This window comes from Protopterus annectens, chromosome 4.part1 (assembly GCF_019279795.1).
Source record: "Protopterus annectens isolate FY-2018-M chromosome 4.part1, PAN1.0, whole genome shotgun sequence".
Lineage (NCBI taxonomy): Eukaryota > Metazoa > Chordata > Ceratodontiformes > Protopteridae > Protopterus > Protopterus annectens.
The window spans coordinates 276,004,728-276,023,888 of record NC_056734.1 but is presented as its reverse complement, the minus strand read 5'-3'; the positions used below and the strand labels follow the sequence as shown (position 1 = coordinate 276,023,888).

Here is a 19,161-nt window from a genome sequence, read left to right as displayed (position 1 = left end):
GATGGATACTCTGTCAGCATGGAAGATGATGAAGTGCTCCACAGCCATAAGTGCTTGCAGCTCGGAGACTCTTCTGGATGAAGTGATGGCCAGAAGGAAAGCGGTCTTCCAGGAGAGAAATTTTAGCTCTGCAGAAGAAGCTGGTTCGAAGGGGGGGGGGGGGGGGGCAGGGTGAGCTTTTCCAACACAAAGTTAAGGTCCCAAGCTGGGGCTCTTCCGGGTGGCACTGAAAACCCAAACACCACAATGAAGTCCAAAAAAAAAAACAAACACACCAGGAAAAAGATTTGAAATTGCTCTTTACTGATGCATTCTTCCACTCATTTAACAAGTCATTTTCATCTTTCGTGAAATTGAAGGTGGGTAATTTATTTATTCTAAGGCCTCTAGGTGTAATGCCCAATGACAAGTACTTCTCAAGTAATTTAATGTCATAATACAACGTTCTCTTTATTAAGTAACTTTTCCAATTTAAAGAAGTCCACATCATTAGGGCCTGCTTCTCCTGTTGATAACGGGTCTTCCTACACCATCCTAGAATCTCTCTCCTTCAGATATCTGCGCAATTAAAACGGGAACCATCTGCTGTCATAATCCTCTCCCTTGTAATTAGTATGGAACCACAAACACCACAATGTAGTCCAAAAAAGAACAAACACACCAGGAAAAAGATTTGAAATTGCTCTTTACTGATGCATTCTTCCACTCATTTGACAAGTCATTTTCATCTTCGGTGAAATCTAAGGCGGGCAATTTATTTACTCTAAGGCCTCTAGGTGTAATGTCCAACGACAAGTAATTCTTAAGTAATTTAATGTCATAATACAACTTTCTCTTTATTAAGTAACTTTTCCAATTTAAAGAAGTCCACATCATTTGGGCCTGCTTCTCCTGTCGATAACGGGTCTTCCTCCACCATCCTAGAATCTTTCTCCTTCCAAATATCTACGCAATTAAAACGGGAACCATCTGCTGTCATAATCCTCTCCCTTGAAAATAGTATGGAACCACAAACACAAACACCACAATGAAGTCCAAAAAAGAAACAACACACCAGGAAAAAGATTTGAAATTGCTCTTTACTGATGCATTCTTCCACTCATTTAACAAGGCTCTTCTGGGTGGCCTCAAGTTGCTATCCCCTTTTAGGAACTGTTTGATCAAAGGGTGTGAGAAAAGGGGCTGTTCAGTGGGAAAATGAGCAGGGATAGCATAGGCATAAATTTTAATAGAGGAAAAAGAGAGGCCACTGTGTGGTAGGTCAGCTAAGTAATCCAGGATGAGAGGGAGGGAGGGCTGTGCCGTACTGGCTCCCTTAGCCTGAATCCAGGTGCAGAACCTTTTTGCATTTGTCAGCATAAGACTTCCTAGTGCTAGGGCATCTGGCCTCACGTATAACATCTAGAACCTCTTTACTGAGGTTGGCAGATTGATCGGGGATTAGGGAATACGCTAAGGTGCCAAACTGAGTGCCTGCAATTGGGGATGCATGAATTTCCCTTCCCTCTGGGTCAGGAGGTTTGGAATCTGAGGAAGATGCCATGGTGGTAGTTCATAGGTTGGTACTAGGCTATCAGCCCTAGGGCCTATACAAGCCTAGCCATAACAATTCCCTGGCTATTTCTTCCCACACTATTTACTTCCCTAGACCCCTGTCTAGCAGGGCAACTGACGTGATCCCCAGGGTGAATTTCCTTTCTCCCATCCAATCTTCAAGGTTCCTTTTGAAGAGGGCCAAAGAGGCACTCTGCTTGACATATATGGGCAATCAATTACAGAGTCGGGGGAGTCTCTGGGTCAGGAACCTATCCCTCCAGCATGTTTTGTTTATTGTGATGACAAGGTTTAGATCCCTGGAGCATGTGGCTCTGAGAGATTGGGATTTATTTAAGTGTAGCATGTCCAACAGCGCTGGGTATGACATGGCCTTGTATGTTAAGCAGAGATTGCCTCTGAGTAGACGATATGCGACAGAGTATAGCTGGAGTTTTTTAAGGCGGTCAGCGTAGGGCATCTGCTTTAGGCCTGTGATTCTTTTAGTGAGGTATTTCTGCGGCCTTTCCAGTTGTTGCAGATGTCTTGAGAGGTACATACCAAACGGGGCAATGTATTCTACAATGGGTCTAATGAGGGATGAGTACAGTGGGACAATGACCTTTTTTCTGGATGAAAAGCCCTTAGTGATGAGGTGTGCCACATACAAGGATTTCCTGACTGTTGTGGCGATGTGGTTATCGAAGGTGAGACCACTGTCCACATGTGTCCCTAAGTCTCTTATCACACCTTCAGTGTTTAGTATACTGCCACCTATATGGTAATTCATGGGTACATGTTTTTTCCCAAAGGGGATAACTATACATTTCTTGGCCTTGAGCTTGAGCCCATGGCTCTGGCACCAAGCATCTGTTTCTGTAAGGCCCTTTTGTAGAGTAACCACATCATTTGGGGATTCAATAATGGCTCCCAGTTTGCAGTCATCCGCGAACTTTGTTAGCCAGAGTCCCTTAGTGTTGGCCTGTACTTCAGAGAAGTAGATGTCAAAGAAGAGCGGTCCCAGGACTGAACCCTGAGGTACTCCACTTGTCTGGAGCTGGATTTGGAGTCAGCTACTTTTACAGTGTGGGTTCTATCAGTATGACGTAGGGATTATTGCCCAGCGTAGTAAGTTTATCTATGATTCCAGAGTGGGGGATGGTGTCAAAGGCCTTGGCAAGGTCTAGATAGGCTGTGTGGACCACCTTACCCTTGTCCATGGCTCTGGAGACTGATTCGAAGAAGTCAATCAGGTTCAGGAGACAAGATCGGCCCTTCACAAACCCAAACTGGGTGGGGTCCAGTATCTGAAGGTTCCCAATGTCTTTGTTTATAAGTTCCATTTTAATACGCTCCATGGCCTTGCAGATAAGGCTAGTCAGACTGATGGGACGGTAGTTTCCGGGATCCAAGGTGGATCCCCCCTTGCGGAGTGGGATAACTGTAGCTCTGCACCACTCAGTGGGCACGAAACCTGAGGCGAGGCTATGATTGAACATGACACTTAGGTGAGGTGCTAGTTCATATTGTAGTTCATGTAGTATACAGCCCGGGATGTCATCTGGTTCCATGGATGTTGTATTCTTAGCTTTGGGGAGTGCGTTTTTTACCTGTGTGGCCGTTATTACCGGAATTTGGCAATCTTCCGGTATTGAGATGGGCCATTTAGGGGTTGAGAGGGGGGTGAAGTTGGCACTGAATCGATCTGCCAGGATATTGGCAATATCCTTGGGATCAGTATATTTAATGCCATTCTGTTTTAGCTCAGAGCAGATTTGAGCATTGCCATTTAGATTCTTGACATAGTTATAGAATGCCTTGTGGTTGTCTTTGGAATCTTTGGCAATTTTATTTTCGTAACTAGATTTAGAGGATTTTATGAGGGATCTCAGTTTCTTACTAAGGCTGGCAAGGGAGATTTTTGCATCCTGGGATTTTCCTCTTTTCTGCAACAGTTTCTTCCTTTTGTTGTAAAGTTTGTTTATGGCAGGGGACCACCAGATTGGCTTCCTTTTTTTGGATGAGAGCATCTTGGCTCTATTTGGGATGGAACGATTTATGCATGTGCTCGTACAGTGCCTTACTGTAGGATTCAGCAGTTGAACTTTCAGTTCCTGTCTGCATGGGTGTCATGAAGTTTGTCACTTCTGACTTGAGTAGCATGAAGCTGGCTTTGGAGAAGTTTTTTTATGGAGGTTTCCTTATTGGGGGATGGGAGTGGGATGTGGATGTTAAGGGTGATTAGCTTATGGTCAAGACCTGACTAATGAGGGGGTAACCATAGGTGTGGAGCATCGTTTTCCCATGTTGGTAATGACCAGGTCTAGGATATTAGAGCCCCTGGTGGGACCATGGATTAGTTGATCCAGGGCATTGGAATTTATGAATTCCAAGAACCATTGGGCAAAGGTGTTGGTACATGAGTAGTTTTCCCAGTTAATGGTAGGGTAGTTAAAATCACCCAGTATTGGGGTGTCTGGTTCTATCTTAATATTTCCAGTATGTTTAGAAAGGTGTAGTGAGAATCTTGGGGTATGTTGGGGGATCTGTAGCAAGCTACAATCTGGATTGCAGTCTAACCTAGTGTTAGTTGCACCTGGAGAATTTCAGATGCATTGTGTTGGGCAACTAGGCTGGTGGTGTGAATATCCTTGATGGATATTGACACTCCTTCACCTTTATTGTTTCAGTCCTGGTTTGGTGGCCGAAAAGTGTGGTAAGAGTTGCAGCCTGGTATTGCAGGGGTGCTCTCTGGAGCCTTGAACCAGGTCTCAGTTACTGCACAGATATCGATGTTCTCCATTTTTAGGAGTGCCTCGAGAGATTGCATTTTGAGGTTTAGACTTCTAGCATTGAGTAGCATTACCTTCAGATTTTGCATGCTTGTATCTGTTACAGTGGTGGTTTTGTCCTTTGAACTTTGCCTAAAAAAGGCACTAAAGGGGTGGCAAGAGCCTTAGCTAGTAACCTGAATCCCAGGGGTGACAGGTGCAGACCATCTCTGGCAAAGCATCGTGGTCTGTCGATCATGTCGTCCAAGGCAGACAGATACTGGATCCCCTTTGAATGACACCAGAAGCTTAACCAATTGTTGAAGTCAGTCATTTTGTCCTTACATTGTGGTATCATTCTGGGCGAAGGCAGGATGCTACTCAGGGCTAGGGTCATACCTGCCTGGGCCACATGATCCGAGAGCTCTTCCATGTCTCTTTTCATGTAGTCCAGGGAGGTACGTCTCAAGTCATTCACTCCAACATGGACAATGACAGAGTCATATTTGTACTTGCTGTGGAGTGACTTGAGTGCATGTGTTATGTGGCGGATCCTGGCACCTGACAGGCAGCTGACTGTAATTTTCTCCTTGTTCAACCTGGTGAGTGGGACATCAGTGTGCCGGACTATAGAGTCACCTATGACTAAAGTGTTAGGTACGTTGTCTTGCCTTAGGGGCTGTTGCTGGGTGGCACACAGGTGTTGTGAACTATGTGACACTTTGGTTGTGATTGGTGTTTGTTTGCGTTTCAGCTTCAGAGGTCCTTGTTGCTTGGGCAGGTTACAGTTAAGGGCCTCTGCATATATGGATTTAGTGTTGCTATATGTGGGTGTTGCTGGTGTGGGTTTAGAAGGACTATGTGTTGCTTGAGGTGTAGTGTGGGTGTTAACCTTCTCCTCTTGACTGTCTAGCACAATCTTGGGTGGAGAGAGCTTTGCTTCCATTTTGGCTATGTAAGTGCATCTCTCACAGGTTGTAGTGTTGGGTGGTACGAGGAGTGGGTTGTCTGTGTACATGAGGGAATTGCTGCATTGCCCCAGTATGCCCAGATTCACCAGGTGGAAAGGAGAAATCAATGGAAGCTGACCCTTGGACATGTCTGGTTTGGCGCTTTTTTTTTTTTTTTTTTTTGTAAAGTACAGGAGCTGTTTTCCCTTACCTTAGCAAGGTACTTTGCAATTATAGGCTGTTTAGTGCCTACTATTAATTTCTCCTTATTAACAAGGAGAGTTGAGTGCTTGTATCAGTTTAAGGCTTCCTAGTGCTTTCCAGCAGGTATTGGAGCAAGTGTTAGTCACAGGGATGCTTAAAGGTAAGTTGAAAAAAAATGGTCACTGCAGTGTGCACTAGAGAAGTTAGATATGAAAGTAGATAACTTAAGTTTTACCTGTTTAAAAAGTTAAGGTTTAGTGGAGAGTTACTATTTTTAAAACAGCAAGATGGATTGAAAGGGGTGGTCACTTTTGTATTCTGGTACTATGGAATACAGTAGGATGGCCAATAAATTTAAATAGTTGAAGGGCAGGGATTTCAAAAAATTATGATTTTTGTGATTACTCACACAAGCCAGTGAAAGTAGAGAGGAAATGAGATATATGGTCAGATTAACATAAGAGGCAGGCAACTAGAAAGACAGTGGTATTTAACAAGACAACTGTAACTGGGTGGGAAAAAATTTCTCCCTGACTCAGAAGAGACAGAGCTATGGTCTCTTCTGAAGTTTTAATATGCTGTTAAAGCAGAATGCAAGTAAAACACAAGGTAAAGAAACAAACCACAGTATTCAAAATATAAAAAGGCAATAAAGTAATACAAAATACAAAAAATAAAAGCAAACTAACCTTTCCTTCACAGCAAAGTGTAGCAGAGTCTGGATGAGCCTTTCTGGTAAAGCTCTTAAAAACTAATGATCCTTCCGCAGGTAAGGCAGTGGGGATAGGCTGTGCAGCAAGGGGTACCAGTGCTGGCGAGGCCAGTCTGGACCTAGAAGAATTGTCCTTGGTTTTTCCTCCTTTATTTTGAGCAGTACCCTGGGGATGAGAGGTAGTGGAGGAAAGGCACAGACCGATAGATTGACCCAAGGGAAGGACAGGGCATCCACTTTCCAAGCCAGGTAGTGATGCTCCATGGTGCAGAATTTGCTGAGCTGATGGTTGGTGTGGGAGGCAAAAAGGTCGACCTTCGGGGTGCCCCACTGCTGAGTTATTAGGGTGAAGGTTCTTCTATTGAGCTGCCACTTGAGTGGTCTAGAAGATTTCTACTTAATTGATCTGCCAAAGAGTTGAAAGAACCTGGTAGGTATTGTGCTAACAGGTGGAGCTGCATGGCAGACGCTGTGCACCAAAGGGTCACGGCCAGCATGCATAGAGGGTAGGAGTGAGTCCCTCCCTGCTTGTTGATATGCCACATTACAGTGGTGTTGTCTGTTTTGATCAGGAGAGCCCCTGGGGAGAGAGAAGGGGCTTGAAAGCTATCAAGGCATTCTGGACAGCCATCATCTCTTTTTGGTTGATGTGCAGAGGGATTTGCTATGGGCTCCATTGGCCCTATATGCACCTGCCGTCCAGGTGTGCACCCCAGGCATAGTCTGATGAGTCTGTGGTGAGGGTCTGGGTGGCAGGGGGTGGTGAGAAAGGTAGTCCCTTGTTGTGAGAGCATGCTGTTGCCCACCAAAGAAAATCTTTTCTGAGGCAAGGAATTATACGTATAAGTCTCCAGGTCTTGACAATGTTGACACCAAAGGCTTTTTAGGTACCACTGACGTTTCCTCATATGCATTCTGGAATATGGAATGAGTAGTATGCAAGACGCCATGAACCCCAGAGCTTGCAGGATCTTCCTTGCAGATAGTTGGGGTCTGGTGGCTAGCTGAGAGAAGTAGGCTGTCAGGAAAATTTGCTTTCCTGGTGTAAAGAATGCCATCTGGGATGCTGTGTCCAGGCTTGCTCCCAGGAATATAATCCTTTGGGTGGGCACCTGTTTGGATTTCTTTTCATTGATTGTGTACCCTAGGGAGGTGAGTGGGGGACTTTACAAAGGCCAGGCACTTGAGCAGCTTTTCCTGGCTGTCTGCCTAAATTAGGCAGTCGTCTAAGTATGGGTAAATCTGGATATTCCTTTGTCTGCAAAAGGCAGTGGTCAGAGCCAGACATTTTGTGAAAACTCTGGGAGCAGTAGATAAGCCAAAGGGAAGCGCTGAGATCCTGCCTGGAAAAGGAGACATTTCCTGCATGATTCCCTGACAGGAATGTGGAGGTTGGCCTCTTTTAGATCTAGGGTGGCTAGCCAAGCATCCTTGGAGAGCATCGGTAGCAGCTGGTGGAGGGTGAGCATTTTGAATTTTGGGATCACTAGGAAGGTGTTTAGAATGGACAGATCAAGGATGGGGTGCCAGGTGCCCTCTTTTCTGGGTACCAGAAAAAGTTTGGAGTAGAAACCTTGGCCTCTCTGTTCTGCAGGAACGTGCTCTACTGCCCTCACAGAGCGCTGGGAAAGGACTTGCTTTTGCGCCTCTGCCCAATGGTTTGGAGGTAGACATGGGAACCCTTTTGGGGTAGGAAGGGTATGGAAAAGAAAATTTATACCCCTGGGACACTATGTTGAGAACCCAGAGGTTGCTGGTAATGGTGGCCCAGGTGCTTGCGTGAAAGGAGAGTTTTCCTCCTAGGGCTAAGTGAAGGTGGGCCGAGGGAGGGGGTGGGGGAGGTGAGTCATTTTGAGTTCTTACCATAAGGGGGTGGCTTAGAACTCCCTGGTTTTGAAGTGGAGGTAGTCCACTGGTTAGATCTCTGCATTCCCTGTGGCTGCTGTCTGGGGGGGGGGTCTGGGCTGAACTGCCATAGTGGGAGCAGGAAAGGACCAGTGCTTGGTAGGACAATGCTTGCTGAACCTGGGTGGCTGGACCTGCAAGAAATCCTTAACTGTCCTGCATAGATTTTGTTCTGCCTTAGTGCCAAATAAGTTGTCTTTGTGCAAGGGGGCATACAACAATTTAGATGTGACATGGTCTGGCAAGAGCTGTTCCTTAAGCCATGCATGTCTTCCAATGACAGATCCGGTAAGTGCTACCCTGCAAGAAGCTTCTAGGGTGTCAAAACCACAGTGCAAGGTGTGTTTAGTTACTTGACATGCAGAATGCATTAGCTCTTGTAACTCTTTAAATTCTGCACAAGCAAGAATGGAAGACATTTTTTGTTTGAGGAGTTCCAGGGTATGTTGCTGAAATTTTAGCATATGGAACAGACAATTTCGTGCCCTGATAGCAAGAGTAGCGGAGGTGTATACTTTTTTACCCCATCTGTCCAGTGCTTGGGAATCCCTATCTGACGGGGTGGGATTCTTAGCAGAGGTTGCTTTAATCCCTTTAGGCCCTTGATAAAATTACCTCAGGGTAAGCAGTAGGATTTTAAAAAGAAATTTGACAGAGTCAGGCACTCCATAGTACCGGTCTGGTTTTCTGGGTGCAGGAGCGAGGATGTCAGGAGTCAAGCTAGATTCCAGGAAAACATCCTCCACAACATCCAGGACTGGAGGGGATTGGCCAAGGGTCTGTGCTGTGGAAGATCTAAGAATTCCCTGAGTCTCTTTTTAGACTGAGGGTAGTCCTGACTCTCCCACTGGAAATGCTCCCCAAGAGAAAAATCCTCTGGGGGAGAGGTGGAAGGGATGGAATCCTCTGCATCAGAATCCTCATAAGTAGAGAGGGGCTGCATGTCTTCATATTCAGATGCATCAGAGTCATCTGACTCTTGTTCAGACAAAACTACTGGGGACAGATCTCTTTTCCTTTTGGAGGGGGTAGCTTGGCTTCCCCTGATCAGCATGATGAGGTCTTCCGCCATTTTAAGCATTTGAGACTGAGGCAAGGAAGCAGGTGTCTGAGATTGGGTCAATTTCTTGGGTGTGGTTTGTACCCTGGGCCTAAGAAACTCAGTCATTTTCGAAATAACGGTAGTCGTGAAAGGACGTCAGTTTGTGTTGAGAATCGGTAGTGCGAAGGACTTCCATGGAAGCCAGTGCCTGCTCAGTGGCTCCGGACCCATCCAAGGTAGAGATGACTGCGGGATCCTTAGTTGAAGAAGGGTTCTGCAGCATAACGGACACAGAAAGGGTCTCGCTAGAGGCCTGCGATTCCACAGAAGCGGGCATCAAGGGCTGCAAAAGCACCTCACTGAGGACTGGAGAACTGACAATTAGCTTAACGGAAGCATCGTCGGTAGGTTTGGTCCCGTGCGGTCTGTCTCTGTCTTTATCTTTACGTTTTTTCGGAAGATCTGCTGTCGGATGGCTTACCAAAGCCATATCGGAGTTCGAGGATTGTAAGCAAAAATATGTAGCTACAATAAGGGCTCGACGACGAATAGTTCTAGTGTTGAACAAAGCACAGAAGCGACAGTGGGGGACGTCATGGTCTGGGCCTAAACAAGTGATGCGGTAATTATGAAAATCTCAGTGTGGTATTTGCTTTCCACAGGCGAGACAATTGTTAACTTTTTCTGACATCAGTTAATGCAAGAAAAAAGGATCCCCAACAGGGCACTTAGCTTTAGAAGACTTCAGCTTCAAATCGGTAGATGAAACTCAGGTAGCGGCCGATCGGCACTCGTGCAAACTGGTGAAAGTAACAACCAGTAAGAATAAGGTCTTCCAAGACAACAACTTCAGGTCAACCATAGCAGGTGGCTCAAATGGAGGCCCAACAAGCACCTGAAGCATAAAAGGTAAGTCCCAATGTGGGAAAGGATCTCAAACCAGAGGGTGAAACAGAAAGTTTCCCTTGAGAAAGGCCTTTGAAACTTTCAAAGCTGCCAAGAGCATATTATCTCTGCCTATATGAAAGTCAGAAATAATGGCCAACTGTAATAACAGTACAATAACTGGATCCGGAGGGAAACCAATCGGAAAGAAAGTCCAGAATAAACTACAGATGGCCTGAGAAAGCGTACAAACCTTCAGAATTAGCCCAGAGAGCAAAATGTTTCCACTTACTAGCATGCGCTTTATCAGTAGATGCTTCTGAGATGAGGACAAAATATGCACCTATCTGTATGAAAGCCTGGGATGTTTAGCCATCAGGGGAATTGGAAAAAACATTTGGTTAACCTGAGCATCAGAAGGTCTGGCGGATTCAAGCCCGCCAGGTGAGAAATCAGATCCAGAATGGGATTAAGGACCCAAGGCAGGTACTTCAGGAGAAGCCAAGGAAAAGGGAACCACACTTCGCAGACTTATAGGGAGCAATGAGGATAACAGTTGCTCTACAATGGATAGCTTTCTGGATAAACCTGATCATCAATGGGGTTGGAGAATATGCATACAGGAGACTCATAGGCCAAGCATACAGAAGAGCATCCCTTGGTGAATGTCCCTTAGGAGGAACTAAGATAAAAAAGCTGCTGCACTTGGTGTTGGATGGAAAAGCAAATGGAGTCACAACATTTAGTGCCCCAGCGACGAAAAATCTGAGCCACAACCCTCAGATTTAGGAACCACTCGCAATGAAAAAGAATGTATGTGCTAAGACTGTCAGCTAAAATGTTATATTTTCCTGGGATATATATTGCAATCAGAAATTGTTGAGACAAAATCACCCACTGCCAAACCCCCATGACCTACTGACAAAAGGGATAAAATTAGATTCTTACCTGTTTGTTCAGATACCAAATGACAGATGCATTGTTTGTCTGAACTGAGATTACACCCTTAGGAAGAAAATCCTGAAAAGACTGCAGTGCAAGGAGAACTGCTTTTATCTTCAAGATGCTGGTGTGAATATTGATGCTGATCATGGACTAGGTCCCTTGGACAGTCCTGTCAACATGAAGTGCCTGTCAACCGTACCCCACTGAAGGGGAAAGAGCCAACAGCCTTCTGCTGGACACCAGGGGAGACTCCAACCATCTGATTTGATCTGGACACGTTTATTAAAATGATAGGAAACTCCACTGGATGAATAAAGACAGTTACAGAGTGTCCACTGCAAAGCCCTCATGTGGTACCTTGGCAGGGGAATGATGCAGATGGCAGCTGCCACTTGCAATAACAGCTTGAGAACTGCCAACACTACAGGCTTTCTGTAACACAGCAAAGAAGGGCTGGTGTAAGGAATCAATGACCCTGACAAGCGATGCTCTTGAAGAGGAGGTAAGAAAATTACAGTTGTGTACACTTACCATAAATGTAGATGTTCGAGTGTATTCACTGTTGCAGTCATTACATTAGGGTAATCTGCTGGCAGGTTGCCCTCAGTCGGCCTGATTAACAAAGTCTTGGGTCCTGTTTCGGTTGCTGTCCCTTCTTCCATGACGTCAGGTTGTCAGGGGTATAAAACATGCAGCCAACGCCATTACATCAGTTTTTACTGCCCCAGATGTCAGGTGCCCCCCAAATGGAGAGCAAAATATATATCTCTATATGAAATAAGAAACACAAAAATATACCTCCAAACAAAAGCAAATACACCAAAAAGGCTTTTAAGCATAATAAAAGAAAGAAGAGGTATAGTAAAAGAAAAACAGGGGGCTGGAGGGAGGGTAACCAGGACTGCAACAGTGAATACACTCGAACACCTACATTTATGGTAAGTGTACACAACTGTACTATGTTCATTGTGTTTCAGTGTTGCAGTCATTACATTTGGGTAGATTCCCAAAGCTAAGGTTGGGAGGATGGATTTATAAAGCATTAGGACCAGCTATAAGGCCCTGCAATACAGCAGTGGGAAAGCCAGCTTTGGATTTAGAAAAAATTGGTAAGTGATAATGCTTGGTGAAAGTATGAACTGAACTTCAGGTAGCAGCTTCTAAAATATCCCTGGTAGGAACACCTCTGAGAAAGGCTGCTGAAGTAGATGCAGCCCTGGTGGAATGAGATCTGATCCCCTGGGGGATAGGTTTTCCATGGTGCTTATAACATAAATGAATGCAATGGCTTATCCATTTAAAAATGGTTTGCTTTGAAATAGGCTTCCCCTCTTTCCTTGCAGCAAATGCTACCAACAGTTGTTCAGATTTTCTTCGGGACTTAGTCCTGTCCAAGTAGAATCTAAGTTGTCTGTGTACATCCAATGAATGCAGAATCCGCTCTCCCTTGTTCTGTGGATTGGGAAAGAAAGTTGGCAAATGAATGGACTGATTAAGTGCCACACTGGATACCACCTTGGGCATGAATGATGGACTGGTCCTGAGTGACACCCTGTCCGCATGAAAGATGATGAAAGGATCCGCTGCCATAAGGGCCTGTAATTCAGATATCCTTCTAGCTGAAGTGATTGCTAAAAGGAAGGCTGTTTTCCAGGAAAGAAATTTTAAGTCTGCAGTTGCAGCTGGCTCGAAAGGAGGTAGAGTGAGTTTCTCCAATACAAAGTTAAGGTCCCAGGCAGGGGTTGGAGCTCTCCTGGGTGGTCTCAAGTTTTTGGCCCCTCTGAGATACTGCTTTAGAAGAGGATGAGAAAAAGGGGGGGGTCTGTGTTGTAATGAGCTGAAATGGCTGAGGCATGGATTTTTATTGAAGAAAAAGACAGGCCCATATGAAGCATCTCAGTTAAGTATTGCAAAATCTGAGGTAAATTGAGCACTGCTATGCTCATCCCTTGAGACTGATTCCATGCACAAAATCTTCACCATTTGTCAGCATGAGATTTTCTAGTACTAGGTCTTCTCGCCTCCAAAATGACATCCATCACAGGTTTGCTGAGGGATGCCAAGGGTGAACTTAAGTGATTAGCCAAGCTGTAAGATTCAACATTTGGAGCTGAGGGTGTAGAATTTGGTTCTCCTGCTGAGACTGTAAGGAAGGTGTCTGAGGCAGGTGCCATGGAGAAATGTGTGACACAATGCGCAGGAGTGGGTACCAGTGTTGGCGAGGCCAATCTGGAGCAATCAAAATCATTTTTGGATTGTCCTGTTTGACTTTTAGTAAAACTTTGGGGAGGAAAGGCATAGACTGATGGGTTTTTCCAGCTGAAGGTCAGAGCATCCACTTTCCAGGCTTTTTTGTGATGAATTCTTGTACAACATTTGTCCAACTAGTAGTTCTGGGGTGAGGCAAAAAATCTGGGCTCCCCCATTTGCGTGTCAACATGTTGAAAATCCATGGTTCCAGTTTTCATTCGTGAAGGTCCATAATATTTCTGCTTAGTTGTAAATATTGGAAAAGCGTTGCACCACAAGTATTAGTATTTCATCTGAGTATTCAAAACTTGCTAAACAACCAAAATGGCTTAAAGACAGCTTCAAAACAACAGCTTCAATAACAGGCTTTTACCATATTGAATCCATAAAAGAAAGCGCTTGTCTGTTGTTTACATCAGAAGGGTTCTTCACTTTTATGTTCGTTTTTTCTGTTTTTATGACATCCACGTTTTAAAGCTGTGGAATTACAATGCCACTTGACTTTTACAACAGCAAAGCTCTATATTTCATATATTGTGGATTCAATATGGTAAAAGCCTGTTATTGAAGCTGTTGTTTTGAAGCGGTCTTTTCGCCATTTTGGTTGTTTTGCAAGTTTTGAATACTCAAATGAAATACAAATACTTGTGGTGCAACTCTCTTCCAATACCTGCATTGTTTTTTGTTCTGCTCAGCGTTCTTTAGCGGAATTCACTTATTTTTCTGGATTTCTGCTTAGTTCGTCTGCCATAACATTCTGCTTTCCTGGCAGGAATTGAGCTTGTAGTTGTACTTGGTAGCTCAAGGCCGTGTTCCACAATGCCATGGCTAGTCTGCAGAGGGGGTAGGAATGTGTACCCCCCTGCTTGTTTATGTACCACATAACCGTGGTGTTGTCATCTTTATCAGTAATTGTCCTGGATGAAAGTAATCCTTGAAGGCTGTCAGTGCATTCTGTACAGCTAGCATTTCTTTTTGATTGATATGAAGGTGCATTTGATTTGGGTTCCATTTGCCATGACTGCACTTCCCTGCCAGATGAGCCCCCCATGCATAGTTTGATGTGTCTGTAGTTATGGTTTGGGCGGCAGGGGGTGGTGTGAATGACAGTCCCTTGTTTTGGTGGCAGGCCTCTGCCCACCATAGGAACTCAGGGCGCAGGCAAGGTATGATAGGAATCATTGTTTCCAGGCTTTGACAATGTTGACTCCATAAACTTTTTAAGTACCACTGAAGTTTCCTCATACGCAGTCTTGTATATGGAATTAGAAGAATGCACGAGGCCATGAACCCCAAGGCTTGCAGTATTTGCCTTGCTGATAACAGGGTTTTGTGGCCGCCTGTTTGAAGTAAGTCACCAAATGAATTTGCTTTTCTGGCGTGAGGAAAGCCATCTGTGCAATTTTATTCAAGCTTGCACCCGGGAATGTAATTTTTTGAGAGGGTACAGTTGAGATTTATTTTCGCTTACGGTATACCCTAGACAGATTAGAAGTTTTATTACAAACACCAGATGTTTTAGAAGAATGGCCTGGTTTTCTGCCTGAATTAGGCAATAGTCCAGGTATGGATATATTTGAATATTTCTTTGCCTGCAAAAAGCAATAACTGGAGCCAAGCACTTTGTGAATACCCTGGGCGTAGTAGACAAGCCAAAGGGCAGTGAAGAGAACTGATGATGCATGCAGCCTGCTTTGAAGCATAGGAATATTCTGCAAGATTCCCTGATTGGGATATGCAAGTAAGCCTCTTTTTAAGTCGAGAGTCGTCAAACAGACATCCTTGCCTAGCATAGGAAGTAACTGGTGAAGAGTCAACATCTTGAATTTTGGAATGTCCAGAAAGGTGTTTAAGAGTGGACAGGTCCAGAATTGGACACCATGAATTGTCTTTTCTGGGTACCAGGAAAAGTCTGGAATAGAACCCTTGTCCCTTTTCCTCTTCTGGTACTAGATGAATAGCTCCCATGTTTAGGAGGGAAAGTACTTGTTTCTGAGCCTCTGCCCACTGATTTGGGAGTAGGTCTGGCCACCCGTTTGGAGTTGGCAGCGTGTGGAAATGAAATCTGTATCCCTGGGACACTATATTTAAAACCCATTTGTCCTGGGTTATAAGTTGCCAGTTTCTTGAATGAAGAGCGAGTTTCCCCCCCAAAGGGGGGGCTAAGAGGTAAGTGCTTGGTAATTTCAAAGGGAAGTCATTGAGACTGCTTACCATAGGGTGATGTCTTGCTGTTTCCAGATTTGGAAGTGGAAGCACCCCATTGCTTAGTTCTGAATGTCCCTTGGGACTGAAAACTGGTAGTTTTGGAAGGTCTGGGTTTGGCCATAGTGGCTCTGGAAGGAGTTGGAAAGGGCCAGTTCTTAGTAGGCCAATGCCTACTAAATCTAGAAGGTTGCACTTGTAAGAAATCTTTGACAGTTTGCATAGATTTAGCTTCATCTTCCATCTTTTTTAGAACATCTTCAGCCTTACTGCCAAATAAGCCGTCCTGCTGTAAAGGAGCATCCAAAAGTTTTGCTTTTACATGATCAGGCAGAGATTGCTCCTTAAGCCAAGCATGCCTTCTAAGCACAGACCCAGTAACAGTAGCCCTACAAGAGGCCTCTAAGGAATCAGAACCACATTGCGAAGTATGTTTGCCAACTTGTTCAGCTGAATGCAATAAATCCTGAAAATATTTATTTTCCACACAGTCAGAAATCAACATCATTTTTTGTTTAAGCAGTCCCATGACATGCTGTTGATATTTTAGCATATGGAATTGACAGTTTAAAGCCCTGACTGCTAAAGTTGCAGAAGTCTAAACCATTTTACCCCAACTATCCAGTGCCCTGGAGTCTCTATCAGAAGGGGTAGGATTTTTAGCAGTAGAAGCCTTAATGCCCTTGGGCTCCTGAGAAACAGTTTCAGGGTCCACAACAGGATTTCTGAAAAGGAATGTGTGGGACTCGGGTACCCTGTAGTACCTGTCCGGTTTGCAAGGGGCTGGAGGCAAGGAATCAGGGGCCATATTGGATTCCGAAAACACATCAGCAACAATATCTAGTACAGGAGGTATAGCCAAAGGCCTATGCTGAGGAAGAAGAAGGAAATCTCTAAGCCGCTTTTTGGATTCAGAGAAATCCTGACTTTCCCAGTGGAAATGCTACCTTAAGGTATGTAAAGTTTCCCCAAAATAGAAATCCTCAGATGGAGAAGCAGAGGGAATGGAATCCTCTGCATCAAAGTCCTCATAAGTAGGTATCCAGATCATTAGAAGAGTCAGAAGAAACAGAGTCCTGTTCAGAAGATTCATAGTCAAATTCAATCCTAGGCCTCTTGGGGGGGGGGGGGGGGGTTGATTACCCCTGATTAGAGTAATTAAATCTTCAGCCATTTTGATAATTTGTTTTTTAGGCATAGGGCCCTGAACATGTGGTCTGGGCGTCAGTTTTTTTAGACATAGATCGAGATTTAGGCCTTAGCTCTGAAGTTGGAGTCGGTTTAATATGCAAGTCTGTAGGTCTGAATACACCCTCAGAAGCCGGTGCCTGCTCAGCGGTTCCGGACTCATCCAAAGTAGAGAAATCTGTGGGTTCCATATGAAAAGCATCTCGCGGCATACCGGACTCCGAATGGGTCTCAGTAGAGGCCTGCGAATCAGAAGTAGCAGGTATCAGGGGCTGTGAAAGCGCCTCACTGAGTACCGGCGAACTGGCGACTGGCTTAAGAGAAGCATCATCGGCAGTTTTGGACCTCAATGGCATGTCTCTGTCTTTCTTTGTGTTTTTTTCAGTATTTCGGTAGTCGGATGGCTAACCGACGTAATTTCTGGATAATTAAACCGAGAACCAAAATATTTTGAAGCAAAAATGTACAGACAACGGATAGTGTGCTGATTAAATAAAGCACAGAACTGACAGCAAGGTATGTCGTGGTCAGTACAAATGAAAATCCTTATGAGGTATTTGCTTCCCACAAGTAATACAATTATTTACTTTTACTAACATCGGTAAGGAGCAAGAAAAAGTTTCCCCAACGGGGTACTTAGCTTTAAGTTGAAGACTTTGGTTCTGAAAGAAAACGAAAATATCAGGAGTTGGCCGACCGGCACTTGCGAACTGCTTCTGCTTCGGGCACCGCGCGGCAAGAAAGACTAATGTAATGGCGTCGGCTGCATGTTTTATACCCCTGACGACCTGACGTCATGGAAGAAGGGACAGCAACTGAGGCAGGACCCAAGACTTTGTTAATCAGGCTGACTGAGGGCAACCTGCCAGCAGATTACCCTAATGTAATGACTGCAACAGTGAAACACGATGAACATCCAATAGTCCAGGTAAGGAAAGACCTGGAACCCCTACAGCCTAAGCCAAGCTGCTTTGACTGCCATGCACTTGGTGAACACCCGGGGGGGGGGGGGGGCACTGGTGAGACCAAAGGTCACTGCTGTGAACTGATCATGATTGGCTCCCAGCTGGACATGGCTCGCTAACTTTATATGATGGTAGGGGTCCTTGAGGTGAATTAAACACATCTGGTCGTTCAAGATAGGTGAACTGGTCTGCACAGTGACCATCTGGAACTTGGTCTGTTTCACAAAGTGATTCAACTTAAATCCAAAACTGGCTTGAGGTAGTAATTCTTCTTTGGCACCAAAAAGAACCCCTTGAATAGACCCTAGATCTGTTTTAGTCCGGTGACATCTCTTGGATGACTCGATTTATTAACATCTTCTAAATTTCGATAGCTGCATCCTTTCTCTGACAGGGTGGCATGTCTGGAAGATGTTGAGGATTTACCTTTGGTGCAGCTAAAAATGGAATTTTGAAACCTCTGGATACAAATAACAACCATGCGTCTGAGGTGATGGCCTTTCAAGCTTCTAGGTACAAAGTCAAACGACCTGAGACTGCCTCCAGAGTCTGACAATTGGGCAATCCATCAGGATTGCTGAAAGAGATACTGGAGAAAGCTCCACTGAAGCCCTGGTTCTGCAGACCACCCCTGCCATGTGGTCGATGCCTATGCAGTTAAACCTCCTGCAGCTGAGGAAACTCTCTATAAGAGCTTCCTGAAAAGGCTGCTATGCTTTTCTAAAGCAGAGATGTTTTTCTCCCTTCTGGTTCTGAGAGGAGGTCCGTTGAGGGGTAGAAATATACACTACAATGGCAGACAGCATCATTCCATCTTGCTTGATCCTGGTCAAAGTGTCCTTAACCTTGGGACAAAAAGTGAAGAGCCATCATAGGAGGCATTGATAATGGATACCTTGAGGCAATCTGCAAAATCACAGCATCTCATCCAAGCAAGGCGATGGAGGTCAATATTGGCACCAGCAGCTCAGGATGTGCCATCAGACTAGTTAGAAAGCAGACACATGGACACATTAGCAACCAAATGCAAAGTAGACAACTGAGTCCCCAGAGTCTTTTCAGACTCTAGAGTCTGTTGTGTCTTGACTGCTCTTGACATTTCTGACACAATGTCCAGATGAAGTCTCATCAAGTGAGTCAGGTAATTTAATGCTTTCAGTTTGAATGTGGCTGAGGCACAGGAGCACTTCCCTAACTTGTCCAACTGCCTGAGGCTCCCTATTTGGGGGATGAACCAAAGAACTCTCTTTCCAAGATGTACTTCTTGCATGCCATCACCACCCTAAACATCAATGGCAGGACCGTTACTTCAGTGTTGCTGGTACTTGGGAAGGGCCATGATCTTATATGGTTTCTTTGGAATTGGTTCCACTGTGTCGTACTCCTTCCACCTACTCTGGGACACCAAGTAAATAAGCAGGTCCGGATGAGGAAACCAAGATTGTTGGAGCCAAAGCCTCAAGTCAAGGACCAGAAGCTGAAGTGATCAGTCCTAACTGCATTTGGGCTTGAAGGAAAGACCGCACCAGCTGCTCCAAGTCAGTGGGTCAAACTCCTGACTGATCAGAATGACCAAGCAAAGCCACAGATGGAAGCTTGGAAGCTC

At 44.9% G+C, this 19,161-nt stretch overlaps 1 protein-coding gene across 2 annotated transcripts in view; it reads right to left on the bottom strand.

Annotated features, from left to right (window-relative positions):
* The window catches only part of TBL1XR1 (TBL1X receptor 1), a 3,130,276-nt gene that overhangs the window by 20,103 nt on the left and 3,091,012 nt on the right, over positions 1-19,161 (bottom strand). The gene's annotated exons all lie outside the window — the stretch shown is intronic.